General features: G+C 45.7%; 1 protein-coding gene across 1 annotated transcript in view; it reads left to right on the top strand.

The window, feature by feature from the left end:
- TENM4 (teneurin transmembrane protein 4) overlaps positions 1–21112 on the top strand; it is a 954015-nt gene that overhangs the window by 360242 nt on the left and 572661 nt on the right. The gene's annotated exons all lie outside the window — the stretch shown is intronic.

Here is a 21112-nt window from a genome sequence, read left to right as displayed (position 1 = left end):
GGTTGAGAGCAAGTGCCATCAGGGAAGATGTTAACGAAAACTTGGCCGATCTTCCATGTAAAGGGATTAACCTCTTTGGGGACAAGCTGCAGGAGACAGCCTCACAGCTAAAGGAGCAGAATGTGACTATTCTGTCCCTGGCTTCCCCCTTGGAACAACCATCTGCTTCCAGGAGGTATTACCCGAGCTACTGAAAGCCGGGCTACCACAGTCGTCCATATCAGCAGTTTACTCCTTACTGGACACAGGCTTTTCCACAGCCCAGACCACAAGCACAGCCGGCGCTCACCAGGAATAGATCCAGAGCTCAGCACTAACATAGACAGCCGTCGACTGCACCCCAGAAGCCACCTCAGAGTTTTTGAGGATAGCCAAGCCAATACTGCCGCTGTACGTAGGAGGCCAGATAGCCCAATTATTTGACTCTTGGGCGGCAATCACATCGAACTATTGGGTTCTGAACATCATTTTGGAGGGCTATCAGTTAAGATTCAAGAAGACCTTATTGCTTCCGTGCCTTACGCCCTTTCTGCAGAACTCCACCCTGGCACCACTTCTACTGGAGGAAGTGTCCTGTCTTCGGCAGCAGCATGCCATCCAAGTGGTGCTCGTTCACAAATGCAGCTTGGCATTCTATTCCCAATACTTCCTCATACCAAAGAAATCTGGGGGTCTCTGCCCAATTCTGGATTTAAGAGCCCTCAACAAGTTTATTCCAAGGGAGAAGTTCAAGATGATCTCCCTGAAGTCCATTCTGCCTTTTCTACAACCCAACAACTGGATGTGCTCGATTGATCTCAAGGATACATATTCTTACATTCCGATGCACCATTCCTCCTGGCGTTACCTATGTTTTCAAGTCATTGGATGCACCTACCAATACAAAGTGCTCCCTTTTGATCTATCATCCGCCTCAAGAGTCTTTACCAAGTACTTGATGGTAGCAGTTGGCCACTTCAGGCGGAAAGGGATCCAAGTATTCCCTCATCTGACCATTTGGCTTCTGGTAGCCTCAGAAGCAAATTCTCTGAGGGCTCACTTACAAGAGACAATCAATTGCTTAGAAGCACTAGGCTTCCTAATAATTTACAAGAAGTCCAACCTCCAGCCAATGCAGCTTCTGCAGTTCATTGGAGCCAAGATCGACACAGTTGAGGGAAGAGTTTATCTCCCAAAGGACAGAGTGCAAACCATTCAATTGTTGGCCCTGGAACTGCAGAGCATGACTCACCTCTGGGCCTGCTAAATTTTAATCCTACTGGGCCACATGGCAGCGGCAGTATATTTGACAACCGACTGACACTTCCCTCTGAAGCTAGCAACCATGCCCCCTCCTCCTACTCCCACCTCATCAGCCCCCCCTCCTCCTACCCCTCCATATCCGCCCTCTTACCCATCACCTTGTGAATAGTTAAAGAACATATTGTGAATAGTTAAAGAACCTACTTTCCTTCTACCCGCACAAGAATTACCTCCTCTTACCCCCCCTTTCCCCTTTTACCTTTTCCCTTCTACTCTCCTTAAGAGTTTATCAAGTAATCACCTGATAAACCACCTATCCCAAGTTGAACAGCTGTCATATTGTTTATCTATTCTAATTTATAGTAAAGCTAAATATTGTTTAATTATGCTTATCTACTCTAAATTATTGTAAAGCCTGTTGCTACGTTACGTTACATTGTGAACCGGGGTGATGTTTTTAACGTGCCCCGGTATATAAAAAACTCTTAAATAAATAAATAAATAATAGTGACACACACATCAGACTCCATGGGCCAGATTTTCAAAGGGGTACGAGCATAAGATACGCGCGTACCCCCCAAAAATCTGACTGAAGTTCCCCCTGTGCGCGCCGAGCGCAAGTCCCAGGGCTTTCCTGTAGGGGAGGGTTATCGGGGGCATGGCGCGTCATTTGGGCGTGGGGCCGCGGGCGTAGTTCCGGCCCAGGGGCGTTTTGGGGGCATGGCCGAGGCCTCCGAATCGGCTACCGGGCCTGGGAATCGCATGCCAGCAGCCGGCCCGGCGTGCGCAAGTTACGGCCCGAGGCAGGCGTAACGTGTGCAACAAAGGTAGGGGGGCTTTAGGTAGGGCTGGGGGGGTGGGTAAGGGAGGGGAAGGTGCGGGGGGGGGGGGGGTGGAAGGAAAGTTCCCTCTGAGGCTGCTCCGATTTCGGAGCGGCCTCGGAGGGAACGGAGGCAGGCTGCGCAGCTCGGCGCACACAGGCTGCCAATTTTGCACAGCCATGCGCGCGCCGATCCCGGATTTTAACAGATACGCGCGTATCTATTAAAATCACGCGTACTCTTGTTTGCGCCTGGTGTGCGAACAAAAGTACGCGTGTGCGTAAATTTGTAAAATCTACCCCCATATGTGGTGCCTACAGTGGGGATTAAAGTCTTAGTGGACTCAGTTTTCTCAACTGTTACACACCAAGTTGCTGTTAACAAAGGTCATGCGCAAGGATGTAGAATGGTGGGTATCCCGTCTATCCTCTCTGTGGGAGCGCTGTTCCAGAGCCCAATGCATCAGCTAGTTCTGACCACAGATGCTTCAATGAAGGGCTGGTGAATACATTTGGGCCAGCTAAAGACACAGGGGCTGTGGTCCCCGTCAGAGACCAATTGCCAAATAAATCTGAAGGAGCTCAGAACGATTCGAAATGCCTTTCTCGCTTTCTCAAACCAGGTCGAAGGAAAATGTGTCATGATCCCCAAGGACAATCAAGTAGCTAAGTTCTACATAAACAAAGGAGGAATATCAGCTTCATGGCCTCTTTGCAAGGAGGCAATCCAGATCCTCGAAAGGGCAGAGATGTACTCCATATCCCTGCAAGTGACCTACCTTCTGGGGGTGACCAACATCACAGCAGACTGACTAAGCAGGGTGGATGAGCTCTTCAAGAGATGGGGTCTTGCCCACATGGATCTCTTCACCATAGTGCACCTCAGAAAGGTTCCGGCATTCTGTTCAGTTTATCCCAGCCGAGAACGAGTCGCACAGGACGCATTCCTCATCCTGTGGACAGGGGATCTTCTATACACTTTTCCTTCAATCCCTCTCATCTCCTGGACCATACAGAAGTACATAGCGGATGTCACAGATCTGATACTCATTGCTCCGGCATGGCCGAGACAACCTTGGTATGCCTATCTAGTTCGCCTGTCCATTGCTCCTCCTGTCTCATTGAGGACAGTGTAAATCTTTTAATGCAGGAAGGGGGGACATTGCTACACCCCATGCATTTTTCCACTTCATCTCACAGCATGAAGATTGAAAGGACAGTATAGAACCATCTGCACTTATCAACATTTTTTACTTGGTGCCAGGCGAAGGATATAAATCCATTCTCCTGCTCACTGGAAACCTTGCTAGAGTAACTTCACACTCTCTAATAGTCAGGCTTGGCAACAGCTTTGGTCAGGGTTCATGTGAGCACTATTGCTGCATATCACTACCCAAACAATGGACTTCCAATATCGAACCATCACCTGATTTCATGCTTCATGAAAGGAATCTTGTGACTTTGACCTCAGGTAGCCAAGCCACCGATCCCTTGGGATCTTAACCTAGTTTTGAAACAACTAATGCTTCCACCCTTTGAACAGATGGACAGTAGTCACAGGAAATACCTCACTGGAAAGTGATATTCTTGGTTGCAGTGACTTCTGCAAGGAGGGTCAGCAAACTTCAGGCCCTGGTTCACTACTCACCGTATTTACAGTTTTTTCATGACAAGGTTACCTTATGTACCCATCCCTCCTTCTTTCCTAAAGTGGTGTTGCCTTTCCACCTCAACCAAACCATTATATTGCTGATGTTCTTCCCAAAGCCACACAGCAATGGTAGAGAATGTCTCCTCCATACTTTAAACTGTAAGAGAGCATTAGCATACTACAAACAAAGGATACGTTCTCCCAAGAGGTCTTCTCAGCTCTTTGTGTCTTTCAGTCTGAATGCCCCTGGCATGCCAATGGCAGAGGACTGTGTTGAGCTGGATATCACAATGCATTCACTTTTGTTATACAAAGTGGTCAGCAACTCTTAAGGACAAGGTCTGAGAGCACCAAGTTCGGGCAGTTGCTGCTTCATTAACACATCTTCAAAAGGAGCCATTGCTGGACATTTGTAAAGCAGCTACTTGGTCATCTCTACATACCTTCATATCCCACTACTGTCTGGACCAGCAGACAGCATCAGATGCAGCACTGGGTTTGGTGGTGTTATCTTCTTCTGTGAGGAAATGAGACTGTCCACCTCATGAGTGGGTTGGCACGCAGGACTTTGATGTCTGACAGGGGTGCCGTTCCCTATTCAGTGCATGTACATAGCAGACCACAACCTGCAGCTGGGGACTCCCAGACAGCATGGCTAATTCAGCCCTGCTATCGACGGGAAAAGGCAAGTTTGCTTACCATAAATGGTGTTTCCATACGGTCTGATACAGTAAAAACGCGGGAGAGCGCGCACTCCCGGCGCGCGCACAGGCCACTCTCCTGTGCGCACGATTCAGTATTTTAATTTATTAAAATTAAGCCCGGCGGTAAAAAGAGTCGCTAGGGACACTAGCGCATCCCTAGCGCCTCTTTTTTGACAGGAGCAGCGGCTGTCAGCGGGTTTGACAGCTGATGCTCAATTTTGTCGGCTTTGGTTCTCGAGTCCGCGGACAGCCACGGGTTCGGAAACCAGACACCGGCAAAATTGAGCGTCCGGTTTTCAAGCCGTGAGCCTATTTCAAATTTTTTTTTTTATTTGTTTTTTTTACTTTTTTTTACCCTTCAGGACCTCCGACTTAATATTGCCATGATATTAAGTCGGAGGGTGCACAGAAAAACAATTTTTACTGCTTTTCTGTGCACTTTCCCGGTGCCCGAAGAAATTAGCGCCTACCTTTGGGTAGGCGCTAATTTCTGAAAGTAAAATGTGCGGCTTGGCTGCACATTTTATTTACTGAATCACGCGGGACTACCTAATAGGACCATCAACATGCATTTGCATGTTGCGGGCGCTATTAGGTTCGGGGGGGGGGGGTTGGACGCACGTTTTGGACGCACTATTACCCCTTATTGAAAAGGGGTAAAGCTAGCGCGTCCAAATGCCGGCTAACAGTGCGCTCCATCGGTGTGCACTGTACTGTATCGGCCTGTTAGATAGCAGGATGAATTAGCCATGCTGACCCACTTGCCTCCCTGGACAGCCCCCAAATCCATTGCTTCACTGCATGCGCTATGTTATAGAACTGAGGGCAAGATGATGATAACGTGGGAAGACGTGTGCAGCCGCACAAAGCCAAAGCTCTGTAATCGCTGAGAGAAGCTCTGCCTAGAGGCCCCCAGAGGACATCCCAGTCAGCACAACTATCTATCTATCCTGCTATCTACAGAAACACAGTTTACAGTAAGCAAACTTGCTTTTATTGCTTGATTCATTTTTTTACATGAATGAAATGAATCAAACAATCCATGAACCAAAATTTGTGGGGAAAAAAACCTCCTGAAAACGAACCGAATAACAAAAATGAAATTTTTTTTCCCCTGCACATCCTTAATGCTAGGTAGGATGTAAGAGACAGAATAAAGGTGCTGGAGGCAAGGAGGAGATGAGTGACAGAGAAGGAGCTGGTGGTGGTGAACAGAAATGGAGGAAAGTGGATGATGGCTGGGAAAAGGGTAAGTACAGACTGAGGAAATGGGAGACTAGGGAGTGAGTGAAAAATAGGAGAATAGGAGGCTGGGGAAGGAATCAGAGATGGAGGTAAGAAATAGGGGGAAGTGGGAAATGGAAAGCTGGTAGGTAGGTGAGATGTTAAGTGGGAGATTGGGGACAGTAGGGTGAGAGGAAACATGAAATCTAGCTATGTGAAGAGAAGCAGAGAAGAGTGAAATAGAGAAAAAAAATGAAATAAGATCAATGTCAGATATACATGTAGGAGAGGAAGTGAAGAAGACAGGAGGAGAGAGAAGAAATGGAAAATGGAAAGATGACCCTGAAAGAGATGTTAGAAGAAGACTGACATAAGAAAAGGAGAAAAGAGAACATGGGATCTCTCAGATTAGAAAAGCCCAGACAAAGGTACAAAAAAAAAGCATTTTATTTTTCATTATTTTAGTAATTGGAATATGTCATTTTGGGAATGTGCGTTTCTTTTTTATTTTGCTCAGTACAGCAGGAAATACTTTTGTTTCTTTTTCTCTGGTATTGCTCTGTTCATAGGAGTCTGACTTCTTGGGGTTTCCATTTCAATTTTTTTTTTCATGTTTCTGTTTCTAATTTGTGGTCACTTATTGTATATAAGGTGAGAGCCTGACTGTATTCTGCTCTTGAGACAGAGGTGAGATATTTTACTGGTCTTTAGTTTCTGGATAGGGATCAATAAGAGTCTGGCTGGTTTTGAGGGTTTTTTTTTTCCAATGGGAATTGTATTGAGGTTGTAGGGGACAATGTAGTATTTGCAGTGTTGCTTTTTCAAAAGTAGGGTTGTTGCTGTTTGAGTTCTGGGAGTTAATGCTGTTATTGTATGGTAAGTTTGCTGCATAGGTTCTAAGTGTCTGTTTTTCAAGGTTTTGTCTTACTCTGTAAAGTGTCTGGCAGTGGAGAGCATTTGTGCTATTGTTTCTAAGATAACACCAGAATATTTTTTGTATGGCGAGTTGTAAGAGGAATGTCCTAGCTCTGCTCTGCTTCCATTGTTGAGGGAATTTCTGTAGATGCAGAGTATGTGTTACAGAACTGGCAGTGCAGAGTTTATATTGAGATTCTCTTCCATCCTATATAGACCTCAGACTTCACTCCCATATAGAAGAATTGGATGAATGATGCTATCAAATAATTTTAATGGTAGTTTTACTGTGTGAAACTGGCCAGGGGTTTCTATATTGCATATAAGGTTGTAGGGACTTTTCTTATATGTTCCTTTATAAATTTAGAAGCAGGAGGTCATGCTGTGGGAGTGGGCATGATGTGTGGAAATGTCACTTTGGCGTGCCTCCCCCCCCACCCCCTACCTCCATAGCCAGCTTGCCCCCCTATTACCTCCCTAAATATTTTTTGTCTAGAGACGCCAGTTCTGACACACCCTGTTGGGTCAAGGTGTTATCGCGCCTCCCATCTCTGCATTTGAAAGCAGAGACTTGCTTTCTTGTTCAGGAAAGCCTCGTCTGTGAGTGTGCTCTGTGCCTATGAAAGCATGCCTTCTGTGCCTTTCATCACTAGGATTTCACAGCTTCTATCTCAGTCTATTTTTTTTCCTTTTCCAGAGTCGGGTATTTGAGAGCAAAGGAGAAAAAAGGTGGATTGTAAGGCAGAATAATTGGTCTGAAATCAAAGTCAAGGAATATTAAGCTCAGTAATGTTCAGACATGACATAAGTGTTCAGGATTTGCAAACGAATAAAATTAAGACTCTTTTTCGTGAAAAAGGGCATTTGGCTGTCAGAAAGGAATGTGAGATTGAAAAAAACACCCTGCAAAGTATCAAACTGGCAGGCATTTTATGAAAACGCTGTCTTTGCTTAAAAAGGGAAGCTCAGCGGTTCACAAGCAAGATGTAAAAATGACACACTTTTTTTTTTTAGTTGATTTAGAAATTTAAAGATAGAATCATCAGAAACCTGACTGCCACAAAACAGGGCAAAAAACAACTAGGTGAACATCGGTTGTAAATTACCATGAACCTTTTTCGGAAGCATCAAACCACCCCACGGGTTTTCTTAGAACACTTCCTACGCTCTAGGGGTCATACATAATCATTGGTCCCTGATAATCTCAATTTTTTTTTAAAAACTTTGTCTTTGCTAATAAAAGATGAAAGGAGCAAATTACTTCCCGCAAAGTAACAGTTTATAATCCACGGCCCGACATGGTACCACCTTTCAACTACTGCCGCCTCAGGGGCTTTCCTTTCACAGCACCACTTTTCCAAATTTCTGAAAACACAAATGTTTTTTTCAGTGGAATGAAAAAAACATTTTGGGAGCACTCTTCAGGTTGCTGATGTAATATTACTAATTACCAGTGTTGCCTCAAAAGTCTATTGCCAACTTGCGTTTCCATTACAAGAACCCTTCTTCCTTCAGCGTCTCAGTGGGTGACCATTTTAAAGTTTAAGCTGTCACCAGAAACCACTGCTTATAATTGATTTAACTTGCATAAACAATTAGTGATGGTGTCACTGAGATGTAACATCGTGCATATATAAATCAGTGTGAGTGTAAGTCTTGCAATCATGGTTGCTTCTATAGCAATTGAGTTACATAGACAATCCGTACAATTTGTCAAGGCAGTATAAAAATAGAGTATCTGGTTAAAAAATGTATATATGAAACATTCTTATAATCATTTCACCAGGCACATCTATTTATTTATTTATTTATTTAATTTATTATATTATATTATTATTATCATATTATTTATTATTAATTTATTAATTTATATGTTTTTTAACCAGATATTTTTTATTTTTATATTGCCTTGACAAATTATAACGATTGTCTATCAAAAGCCTGATTGGGATTCTAACTAATCTGATAGATTGAAATAACATCCCGTATTGCTCATTCATTCTCAATACTGACACCGGCTTTGCAAAAAACCTGCTCTTAGGTACGTCTTAAGTTAGCCAAATAACGTATTCATTAACACCAAATATCAGAGTTATTATTTGGCTAAGTCAACCCCCACCTTGGAACTTCCCAGTACAGAAATTTGCCTGAAAGCAAGTCTCAGGTATGTCTTAAGTTAGCCAAATAACTTATTCTGCTAACTCCAAATATCAGAGTTAACTGAATAAGTTTTTCAGCTAACTCAACCTCGCCCTGGAACTCACCAACACACCCTTTTCTTATTCAACTAAATCTTAGCCATTTAATAACAGAGACATGTTCCGAAATAACTTTAGCTATATCCAGCTTAAGTGATGAAATGAAGGACGTGAAAAAAAAAGAAAGATTGCTGGCCTACTGGCCCTTACACACCCCCCTCCTCTCTCCTGCCTCAGAAAGAGAATTCTGATCCAAACTGACAACCAAGAAGCAATATTTTCTGTAAACAAACAAGGGGGCATAGGATCCTGGATCCTCTGCCAGGAATCTCTGAAAATTTGGTAGCAGGCTCACAATCAAAGTTTTTCTCCAAGCAACGTACCTTCCTGGAATGGCAGAGATAGTCTCAGCAGGGTTTTTAGTCCCCACAAGTGATCCCTGGGCCAGACAGACCATTCAGCCTCTGGGATAATTTGTCAATTGATTTGTTCGCATGAGAAAAAAACAGGAACATCTACAAATTTTGCTCCATTCTTCAAAGCAAGTTCAGATTCACTCCAGACACGTTTGTGCTCAGATGGGATGTTATGGCCGCCGGCCGCGGCGGTCCTCGGCCGGGACCAGGTACTCACCCGCAGTGTCGGGTGGGCCCGGAGGTTCCTGCAGGAGCAGGGAGCCTCCTCTGGCGTTCTTCCCGCGGCCTTGGCCGCTGCCTAGGCTGGCCGTGGAGCCCAGCCGGGCTGAACTGACTCCTCCCCCTTTCTGGCTGCCTTAGAGCCACGTGTGCAGCTGAAGATAAGATTTACTGTTCAATGTAAAGCGCCATGCCGTGCGTTTGTTTTTGCGTTACAATGTGAACCGATATGATATCCTGGATGAATGTCGGCATATAAAAATTTTAAATAAATAAATAAATAAATAAAGGGGCCATGACAGGAAATGGTCGTTGCTCCCTCCTGAGACTCCTCCCTTATTCTAGGTATTTAAGGCAAGGTCTGCTCCTTGCCTTGGTATTGTGGCTTCTGGTTCCGGATTCTGTGTTGGGGTTCTGGATCTCCGTTCCTGGTCTTTGTCCCGCTTCTGTTCTCCTTCCTTGTTGGACTGATTCTTGGCTTCCGACCCTTGGACCGGCTATCGTTCTTTGCTTGGCTGACCTTGGACTGGCTGCGGACCCTTCTCCTGGCTTGCTTCTGGACTGGACACGGATCCTTCTCCTGGCTTGCTTCTGGACTGGCTGCGGACTCTTCTCCTGGCTTCGACCCTCGGAACGGCTTTCGACCACTCTTCGGCTTCTACTCCTGGACTGACTCGACCTGCTGGAGGCGCCAGCTGTCTGGAATTAAACGACCTGCAGGAGGCGCCTGCATCCAGACCAATCTTCAGTCTTGAGGGAGTCTCCTAAGTCCCAGCGGCCAGGTTCCTACGGGCTCCTCCTGGGGAAACCTCAAGAAGTCTTTGCTTGATGGGCGAACCTTCAAGCCTTGCCCTCCGATGGTAGGGACCAGAGAGGGTTGACGCCCTCTTTGGCGGCGCTAACCTTACCTCGGAACAGGGGTCCACTTCCGGATTCATAACATGGGATGCAGATCTGCTGTATGCTTTTCCACCACTTCTCTTGGTAATGAGGATGATGCAGAAGGTGCTCAAATACTGGAAACATCCTCAGCGCTCCAACTTGTCCCAGGCAAGTATGGTTCTTTTATCTCATTAGATTATCAGTCTGTCCACCAATACTTCTGGGATCCAGTCTGGTTCTATTAACTCAGGAGAGGGGTTGTTTATGCCATCCGAACCGCCCCCCCCCCCCCCCAACTTAATGGCATAGATGTTGAGCGCTCATTAGTCTCATCATTGCTACTATCTAAGGAGATTGAGGACATTGTGATTTTGGCCAGGAATCTGTCTACTAGATGAGCATATGGTTTCAAATGGAAATATTTTTCCTCTTGGTGTCAAGCAGGCTCCTTGAACCCATTTGCCTGTTCTTTGAAAGATCTGCTTCAGTGCTTGTTCTCTCTCTCTTCCTTTGGCCTCAGTACTTCGTTGGATAAAGTGTATCTCCATGCCATTGCTGATTACCCCTCAAGTAGATAGAAGGCTGATCTTCATCCATCCTCTGATATCAAAGTTCATGAAGGCTTTGTGGAATATAAGACCTCTGATTGCAAAGCCACCAGTGCCATGGAATCTCAAGGTTATCTTGGCACAATTGATGAAGTCTCCTTTAAAGTCATTGGAATTGGCCTCCTGAAAGTTTCTTACCTGGAAGGTGGTATTTCTAGTTGCGTTACTTTGGCTAGAGAGTCAGTGAGCTACAGGCATTGGTTCTTTACTCTCCATATCTACAGTTTTTCCAAACAGAGTGGTGCTCTGAAGACACCCCAAGTTTTTACTGAAAGTGGTTTCGGCATTTTATTTGAATCAAGCCATTGGTTTGCTCATGTTCTTTCCAAAACTTCATGCACATAAAGGGAAATGGTCCTCCATTCACTGGACTGTAAAAGGGCTTTGGCCTAGTATCTGACGAGAGCTCAACCACGTCATCAGGCTTCTCAACTTTTCATCACTTATGAGCCTAACAGACTGGAAATAGCTATTGCTAAGTGCACTTTGTCCAATGGCTAGCAGATGTCACACATTGCTGTGCTTTGGCTGGCCTACAGACTCTGTCTAGGTTCATCAAGAATGAGCCATGGCTACCTTAGTGGTTCACTTAAGAGCTGTGTTCATTTAAGACATCTGCAAAGCTGCAACTTGATTGTCCTATTACTGTCTGGATATATCAAAAAGTGACAGTAATTTTGGGAAAGCAGTTTTTGCGCAGTCTGTTCACCCAATAATCCATTCCCTGTACGTACCAGGATCAGTCCAGACCGTGGGTTGTCTCCCCCTTCCAGCAGATGGAGTCAGAGCAAAAACTGAGAGGGCGGTCCCTTATTAGCTAGTGCGCCCTCTACATTCCCTCAGTATTCCTCTGACTCCATCATATTCGGGTTACATCTGCAGTTCTCTCTCTGACTTAGAAAGGCTTTCTTTCTTCTTTCCTTGGATGGATCTTTAAAAAAAAACCCATATATATTAATAAAGCTCAGTCAGGCTGAACTTGCAGACAGGGCTACTGTTAGGCACATTACTGTCTTCCTGTCTCCTTCTTAATCCTGTTTTTGGGGTAAGTTGTAATTTCTTTTTTCAGACTTGTTCTGTTGCTGCCTGGGGTGTAAGCTGTGTTTCAGCCTCTCCCCCCTCTCTGGAGATCCACTGCCCTGAGATAACACTTCCTCAGGTGCAGCTTTGCGATCAGAGACACAGCATTCCTCTAATCTAGGTTTCAGTCAGGTTCACTCCTGCAAGTTGGGTCGCAAAGTTTATATCAGCGTTGATTCTGCTGTCCACTGCTGGCAGCCTTTGGGGGTTTTCTTTGCTGCCTCGGTCCATGGTATCCATGATCTCGGCGAAACATCTTTGGCTGCGAAACTGGTCGGCAGATTCCTCATCCAAAGCTCAACTGGGCTCTCTGCCCAAGGGCAAGTTGCTGTTTGGAGACGAGTTGGACAAGCTGATTAAATCATTGGGAGAAAATAAAGTGCATAAGTTGCTGGAGGATCGTCTGCGCACCCAGAGAGGCTTCAACTCCACTTGCTCCCGTTTTCGGGGGCAACGCTGTTTCAGGCAGTCTCGTCCACCTTCTCACAAACCACCTTCGTCTAGGTCGCAGTCATGGTCTCGCCGTCGGCTGCCCCCAGGAGGAGGGGAGAGAGGACTGGGGCTGCTCCGGAGACCGGCACCCATGAATGCGGCCAGGGCAGGTGAGCGGGGGCTGGGGGAAAGTTTGCCTGATCCTGTTGAGTGCAGGTTTTATCAAGCACAACAGTGCTCCACCACCCTGGGTTTGAAAGTTATTTTTCAGAATACTGTTCGCATTGCAGTGGAAAGGAAGAGTGCATTGACATAGCGGAGAGAGGAACTGGGACGCTTAAAAAAATCTTTCGTCCTTCCAGTGATGGGATTAGTCGCGATCTGAAGAGTGGCTTTCCCGGTGCGTTGGATTTTAGGTCGGGCAGGCAAGAGTTTAAGTTATGCTTGGAAACAACAGGTCCTTCCTAATACGTTTTTCTTTTGGTCTGATTTGATTGTATTTTTTTTCCCCTAGGGGAATTGTCTTGCTAAATCATGACCCTTGCTGTTAATGGCCGGCTGATACTTCTCTGATCCTTTTCTTTTGCTTAAAGTTGGGATCCACTTCCTGGTACCTGTCATTTCAAATGTCATTTGAAATGACAGGTACCAGCACACCCAGGATACTGTATAGGCGCTGTATAGCGCTCTATACAGTAAAATGGATTGCGCTTCATGGACGTTTCTTGGACACGCTTTGGACGCGGCTTGCATTTGCGTGCTATTTAAATACTGTATCGAGCGGTATGTGATCCGAACTGTGCGTGCGGCAAACGAGGGTGCGCCCGGCACTGCCGCACTCTTTCTACCGCGTCCTTACTGTATCGGCCTGAAAGCAAGGCACACAGGCGCTCACGCACATGCTCAGTAGTAAAAACTCTACAAAGCTAGAGAGACAGGTCCATTCAGCACCATCAAATGAAGTCATGGCTAGTTCATCCTTTTGCCTACGGAGAACCATGTTTACGTTATGCAAACTTTTAGTAACAATTGGTTGTTGTATTCAAGGGTCCAATAAAGAGATCTTGACTGAGAGAAGAATTAATCAGGCAGGTGAACCCAGTTAAATATTTTGGAATCTTCATGTATGCATTTTATTATCATTATTATTGTTATGGGAGTCTCTTTAGTGGACCCTTGGGCCGACCCGCTGGAGACTGGGAAAGGTGGTCAATGTCTCTAATGAATAGCAGGCCGGGAGGCAGATGTTCAAGCAGAACGTAGATGCTCTTCACCCTGGAATCTGGTACTCCCCCGGGAGGAGCCCGTAGGAGCCCAACCCCTGGGACTTAGGTGGCTTCACCTTTGGAAGCCGAAGCCCCCCAGGGAGGAGCCCTTAGGGGCCCGGCCGCTGGGACTTAGGCGGGTTGTGAATCAGGACAGATAACTGGAACCAGACTAGGACAGTAGCAATACTGTAACTGGGCTCGGGTTCTGGAACCAGGCAGGAACTGTAGCAAGACTCGGGTACTGGAACCAGGCAAGAACTGTAGCAGGATTCGGGTACTGGAACCAGGCAGGAACTGTAGCAGGCAGGCAGGAACCAGGCAGGTACTTTAGCAGGAACGGAGCGACGAAGCAAAGCGAGTCACTCCGGGGCACAGCGCAACAGGAAACCGGGAGGCTAACCCATTGCAAGGCAAAGACTGGATGGTCGCGGCCGGCTTATCAAGGCCGCGGCGTCTGACGTCAGGAGTTGGGCGGAGTCACCACTGGCGGGAAACGGCCTAGAAAAGCGCCTAAGTGGCGCGCGCGCGCGCCTAAGCACCAGGCATCCATGGGAGACCTCGCAGCGGCGCAGCCCCAGCGGGGACGCCGCCAAACAGGCCGCAAACCAGGCCTCTGGAAGCGGGAGCAGGTCCGGGAGCCCGGAGGTAAGGGCCTGGCTGCGGTGCTCGCGGCCAGAACCGCAACAATTATGGCTATCATTTCCAGCTTTCTCTGGACCATGTCTAACAAGCCTGTACCAAAAGCCCAATGCAATGCTCAGCTTTATTGTCAAAGATTTCAAAAGCTATCTTTTCAGCATTCATGGTTGATACTCAGCAGGTGCTCAAAAGAACAAAAATTGAGTCTGTGTTTTCTAAAATATTTTGTCACAACAAAATAAGATGCAAGCAAAGGGATAAATTATCTCTACCTCCATATCCTTCAAGGTTGATCAGAGCTAGTGGAATTTTACAAGAAATATATTTACTTTGCTAGAGACTCCATTGAAGTTTATTAAATAGATCTCAGATACAGAGAATCAAGGACACCCAGGCCTAGCAATACTGGGGGTGCATTCCTTGCAGTTGCATGGGATGACATTCCTGAGGTGGCAATGGGAACAGAAGAAAGGAAGGGGCCCAGCACAGCCATGGTGGAACTTGTCCCATCAGTGGCCGAAGAACGGAAGGAGAGAGAGGCTGCGACAGAGCAAAAATGGAAGGAGAGCCCATCCCACAGCTGCTTAAGAAAGAAGAGAGAGAGACCTGGTCTGAGTGAGAATGAGAGAGAGAGATGGTGTGTATGTGTGAGTAAGAGAGGGTGGGTGTTGGTTGGTGTGTGTGTGAAAGAGTGCATGTGTGTGTGTGAGTAAGAGAGAGCACTTATGTGAGAGAGGACTTGTGTGAGTGAGTGAAAGAGAGAGAGTATGTGTGTGAGAGAAAGCATGTGTAAGAGAGAGAGAGTGTATTTGAGCAAAAGAGAGCACATGTGTGAATGAGAGTGTATGAAAGAGCACAAGTGAGCAAGTATGAGAGAACATGTGAGAAATGGGGCTGTGTATGTGTGTGTGTGTGTGAGAGAGAGAGCACAAGTGAGACAGAGAAGGAGTGTGAGAGAGAGTCTATGTGTGAGAGACAGAGGGAGCACATGTGTGAGAGGGAGAATATGAGTATGAGAGTATGCATGTTGAGGGAGAGAGAACATGTGTGAGTGATAGAGAGACTGTGTGAATGAATTTGTGTGTGAAAGAGAGAAAGGAAGTGTGTGAGTGTGTGTGTGTATGCGAACATGAATGTGTATGTCTATGAGAGAGGAGAAAGTTTGTGCCCCTCCTCTTTTTCCCACAAATTCACGACAATCTTAGGGTAACTATAAATCAAAAGTTCCCAGGAATGGAGAGCAGGGCATTTTTTTAAAAATCTTTCTTAATTTTAATTATTGGGTGTTATTAGATGTCTATTGTTTTGAAATATTTTATTAGTGTTTGGGAATTTTAAAAAAATGTTTATATGTGTTTTCATTTATTTATTGGATGTTCTGTTTCATTATTTCGAAATATGTTTTCTTTTTATCTGTATGGTTTTTGCTATTTTGATTGATGTTTTATATTTCTTGATTTTATTGTTTGATGCTTTATGCAGAATGGTGACATTTCTGCTTTTGCTTTGTTTCACTGCATACAGAGTATGGCTTCTTGTGGTTTCCAGTTCAGTTTTTGTCTGCATGTTTTTGTTTATACTTTATGGTCTCTCTATTCTGTATTCAGTGAAAGTCATAGGTTACCATTTAAGTGTTGACAGTTATTAATGTTTCGGTATGGGAAGTTTACTATTTTGTAATTGTAATTCAATACAAAGCACATACCCAACACGTGTTACAGGAGGCCTAATACTACAAGGGTTCCATGTGTCTTTTTTGTTTTTTTGCAGGGTTTTCTGGTTAATACTACAGCAGTGCATATAAATATAAAACACATGTTGTTGTAAGTGAGGCTGTAAGAGCGCCAGATACCCTTGCACCAGCCCTGCACCCACTCCCCCCTTCTCAGAATCCATTTTCTGTCTGTGGGTCCAAAATGCTTAAATGGGTCAGGACTGACCCCCAGGCTCCTGCCGTGCCTCGCGTTATGTAAAAATGGTGCTGGCTAGCCTCGCGATATGTAAAAATGGTGCTGGCTAGCCCTATGGCTTCTGCCATTATATTTTACAGAGGTAATTCTGTACAACAAAAAGGTACCTGCCACAGAGCAGTTGGTACCATTTCTTCATAGCCGCAGGTGGGGAAGGAGCACCTGGGGAGCACTCATACCCCATTTAGGCATTTTGGATCAGCGGATGGTATAAAATGGATTTAAGGTGAAGGGCGAGAAGGCCTGGGGGAGTGTCAGTTTTTAACGTTTGGATCACTGGATGGAACTGGGCTTTTTTCAGCAGGGAAGGGGAGCCCAGGACAAAAACTGAGACTGAGTGAAAGTGAAACAGAGAGCATGTGAGACAGAGACAGATTATGGAGAGATGTGTGAGAGAGATAGAGCGTGAGACAGAGAGAAAGAACGACTGAGACAGATAAAGACTTCTTCTGTTATTTGTGGTTATTGAAAAATAAATTGTTTATTAAGAAAATCAGACTGAGGAAGGGGGCAGCCCAGTGATTGTTTGCAAGGGGCAGCAAACAAGCTAACAATGGCCCTGCAAGGACTGGCAAAATGCAGAATGCATGAAACAAAAATGCTGCAGGCCCCAGTGAAATGGTTAAGAGTTGGAGGGTCTGGCTGTTCTTGCATTCTGATGAGCTCCTTTAATTCATGATATTTCCATAGGTGTGTGTTTTAGGTATGGAGAAACTTTGTTCAGCTCATGAAACTCTCCATTACTTCTTGCGAGATTTGTCTGCTTTGACGTTTACTTTGTACATTTCCCTTTATGTTCATGTAAAACTAGTTTCAATTTTTTGGAGAGAGAAATATTACAATATGGAGTAGATCTGTCATGCAGAGTAATAGGAACAGACATAGGCTTCCCAAACTGATTCCATATGGGATTCCTCCTTTCTCCCCTTTTTAAAGCAGTCCATCTTAGTTGAATTTTTCTTGTATTCAAACCAAATTTTTGCGAAAAGCTATACATGTTAGAAGGGAAATTCCATTCCTCTTACATCTATTTATTTATTTTAGATATTTATTTATTTAGCTAAAAAAAAAATGTGCTACCTACTGCTATCTAAAATTCTAGGTGGGAGACATCCATGTTCTCACAGGACAAGCAGGATGGTAGTCCTCACATGTGGGTGACATCATCAGGATGGAGCCCAATCATGGAAAACTTCTGTCAAAGTTTCTAGAACTTTGACTGGCACCACTGAGCATGCCCAGCATGGTATCAACCCTGCATCCAGCAGGGGTCCCTCTTCAGTCTCTTTTTTTCCGCGCAGCAGTAGCCTCACAAAACTTCCTCACGGAACTTAAACTTCAAAATTTTATATTTTTCCCTATCCCGAGATCGACCACCGTCGACGCCAATAAGTTTATTTCTGTTGTTTTTTCGGTCGGTTCTCGGAGATTTCTTCTCACAGTATTCGACAGTCATTAACCGCGCGACCATTTTTCTTTTCAAAAATCATGGCCACCGGGTACCACAAGTGTCCCGAGTGCCCAAGAACTAGGTCCATCACAGATCCGCACGATGTTTGTGTTCTGCATCTTGGACCCGTTCATGACGTGCAACAGTGTACAAGCTGTTCACAAATGACTCCGAAAGGCCGCAGGGCCCGTTTGGAGAAGATGGAACTTTTTTTTAAGGTTTCTCCATTGACTTCTACTAAACTGACATTGAGCCAAAACCCTCTATCTTCAAAGACTCCGTCGCCACCGAAGCCTAAACGGCAAAAATCCACCTGTGATGTCCCTTCACCTTCCTCTTCTTGGTCCAAAGCATCGACATCCTCATCTTCGATGCTAGACAAACAGAGCACCGATCTTCGGGAGAAACATTGACACCGACATCGACGAAGTGTCTCTTCCGATGTAGGAATCGGAAAGGTATCGACATCGGCGACAAAGCCACCGACTAAAAAGCCCCGAGGTGACGAGGCCCCATCCCCGATTGGACTCGGGGCACCGAGGCGTTCCCCACCCGTATCGGTGCCCTGTTCCAGAACTCCACCGCCACCGGTACAGTCTCCAGCTACGCCTTTTGAGCCTCCACCCCCAATAGCCGTGCTCCCCATGCCGGCTTCTCGGGTGAAATTGGACAGGATTTTCCACAAGGCAGTGCTTCACGCTATAAGGTCTTTCCAGTCTATACCTGCACAGGTTCCCATTCCGATGTCCAAACCCACATTGATGATGCTGGCTCCTCTTCTGGAAAGACTGGATTCATTAATCGGTGCTCTTCCTTCGGTTCCAGCCGTACCATCGGCTCCAACGAAGCCACCGACACCGATGCCGATACCCTTATCCTTGGATGAGGAACCGGATCAGCCGATACCCGAGCCAACACCGGGTCCATCGGGTTTCATACCATCACACTGTCCTTCGAAAACACCGATGCCTTCACCATCCTCGGTGCCTCCATCAATGCCACCTCGATTCCCATCGGTGCCACCTCCAGATGCGGCTGGATTTGCACCTCTACCTCAACATCAAGGTCCTGGAGGCACCGGTGACCACCATTACAATCCGTGGGGAGTTGATACTACTGTCTCTGATGGTTCAGATGATCTTCCTTCACAACCTTCACCCCCAGATGAATGTCGACGTTCCCCACCGGAGGACTTGACATTTGCAAATTTTATTAAGGAAATGTCTGACACAATTCCTTTTAATTTGGAAACAGAAGAGGATGCCAGACATAAAATGCTTGAAGTGCTGCAATTTGTTGATGCATCCAAAGAAGTAATGGCAGTTCCTGTTCATGAAGTACTACTGGACCTTCTAAACCATAACTGGGAGCATCCTGGCTCAGTTCCTCCTGTCAGTAGGAAAGCTGATTCTATCTATTTGGTACAATCAGCCTCAGGTTTACAAAAGTCTCAACTACCTCACCAGTCAGTAGTTGTGGAGTCAGCCCAAAAGAAATCTAAAAAGTCCAGGCCTCATTCCTCAGCACCTCCAAGTAAGGAACAAAAATCATTAGATGCCTTTGGACGAAGGGTCTTCCATGGCTCAATGCTTATTGTTATATGACTCAGTACTCCAGAAATCTCTGGAAGAGAGTACAAGAATATTCTGAATCTCTACCTGATGAATACTAGGAAGGACTTAATAACATTCTCCTAAAAGGTCTAGATGCTGGCAAGCATGAGATAAGAGCAGTTTATATCTTCGACACCGCCTCCAGGGTTTCTGCAGCAGGTATCAGTGCACGGCGTTGGGCATGGCTTAAGTCCTCCGACTTAAAACAAGAAGTCCAGGATCATCTTGCAGACATTCCATGTACTGGTGACAACTTATTTGGAACTAAAGTCCAATAAACAGTTGCACAGTTAAAAGACCACTACGACACCCTACGTCAGCTATCTGCTCTTCCTCAAGATTATCCATCTACGTCAAAGAGATCTTTCAGATGAGATCCTAGACGATTTACAAATAAAGCGAGAAGATACTATCTACCTCAATCTCATCCTCGACAATCTAAACCTCCTCAAAGAGGTCAGACTTGTCAAACTAGGACACCAAAACCCAACCAGCCCCGCAGACAAGCCTGGCTTCGGGTTTTTGACTCTCTTCTAGAGAGCAACAGCCAATCTCTTCCTTCTCTTGCCTTTCAAGTGGGAGGCCGCTTGTACCTCTTCTCCCATCTCTGGCATACCATTACAACAGATCAGTGGGTACTAACTGTAATAAGCCAAGGATACCATCTAAACTTTCTTACTATACCGCTGAATGGGCTATCCCGTCCATTAACAAACCCCAACATTCATTCCCTGATCCTCGAAGCGGAACTCTTGTCCCCTCTACAATCCAATGCTTTAGAACCAGTACCTCAACAGCATTGGGGTCAAGGGTTCTACTCTCGTTACTTTCTGATTCCAAAAAAATCAGGAGGCATTCGTCCTATTTTGGACTTATGTGCCCTAAACAAATATCTCAAAAAAGAAAAGTTCAGAATGGTAACCTTAGGTACCATGCTCCCACTGATTCAAAGAACAGATTGGCTTTGCTCTCTGGATCTGCAGGAGGGTTACGCACACATCGCGACATATCCTCCTCATCGCAAATACCTCCGATTCACAGTAGGTCAACTCCATTTTCAATATCGTGCACTACCATTCGGACTTGCATCAGCCCTAAGGGCTTTCACAAAATGCCTGTCCGTTGTAGCAGCCCATTTAAGGAAAAGCAATGTCGTACCTGGACGATTGGCTTATAAGGGCTCCGACTCAAACAGGAGCTTTTCAGTCCCTACGTTACACAATCAATCTGCTCCAATCACTGGGGTTCCTTATCAACTATCCCAAGTCACATCTGATTCCATCTCAAAAAATCTCATTCATAGGAGCAGATCTCGAAACTATCCAGGCAAAAGTGTTCCTCCCATGGACCAGAGCATGCTCCTTATCCATCCTAGCAAGATCATTACAGTCTTGCCAGACCATTACGGCTCGTCATCTCTTGACTCTACTGGGCCACATGGCATCCACAGTTCACATAACTCCCATGGCTCGCTTAGCCATGGGAGTGTCACAATGGACTTTAAAATCCCCAGTCAAGTCAAGAGATGTCTCACATTGTCTTCGTCAACAGTCAGCTACGTCTCTCCCTGGTGGATACAGGAGTCCAACCTCCTGGTAGGACTACCTTTCCAACCTTTCCAACCTCCACAATCTCAGATTATATTAACAATAGATGCATCTCCCCTGGGTTGGGGAGCTCATATCCACAACCTCCAAACTCAGGGTTTTTGGACCAAGGGGGAGTCCAAGCATCAGATCAGTTTTCTGGAACTTCGGGCAATTCGGTATGCCCTTTTTGCC

This window comes from Rhinatrema bivittatum, chromosome 5 (genome assembly GCF_901001135.1).
Source record: "Rhinatrema bivittatum chromosome 5, aRhiBiv1.1, whole genome shotgun sequence".
NCBI lineage: Eukaryota > Metazoa > Chordata > Amphibia > Gymnophiona > Rhinatrematidae > Rhinatrema > Rhinatrema bivittatum.
This window is presented reverse-complemented; position numbering and strand designations above follow the sequence as displayed.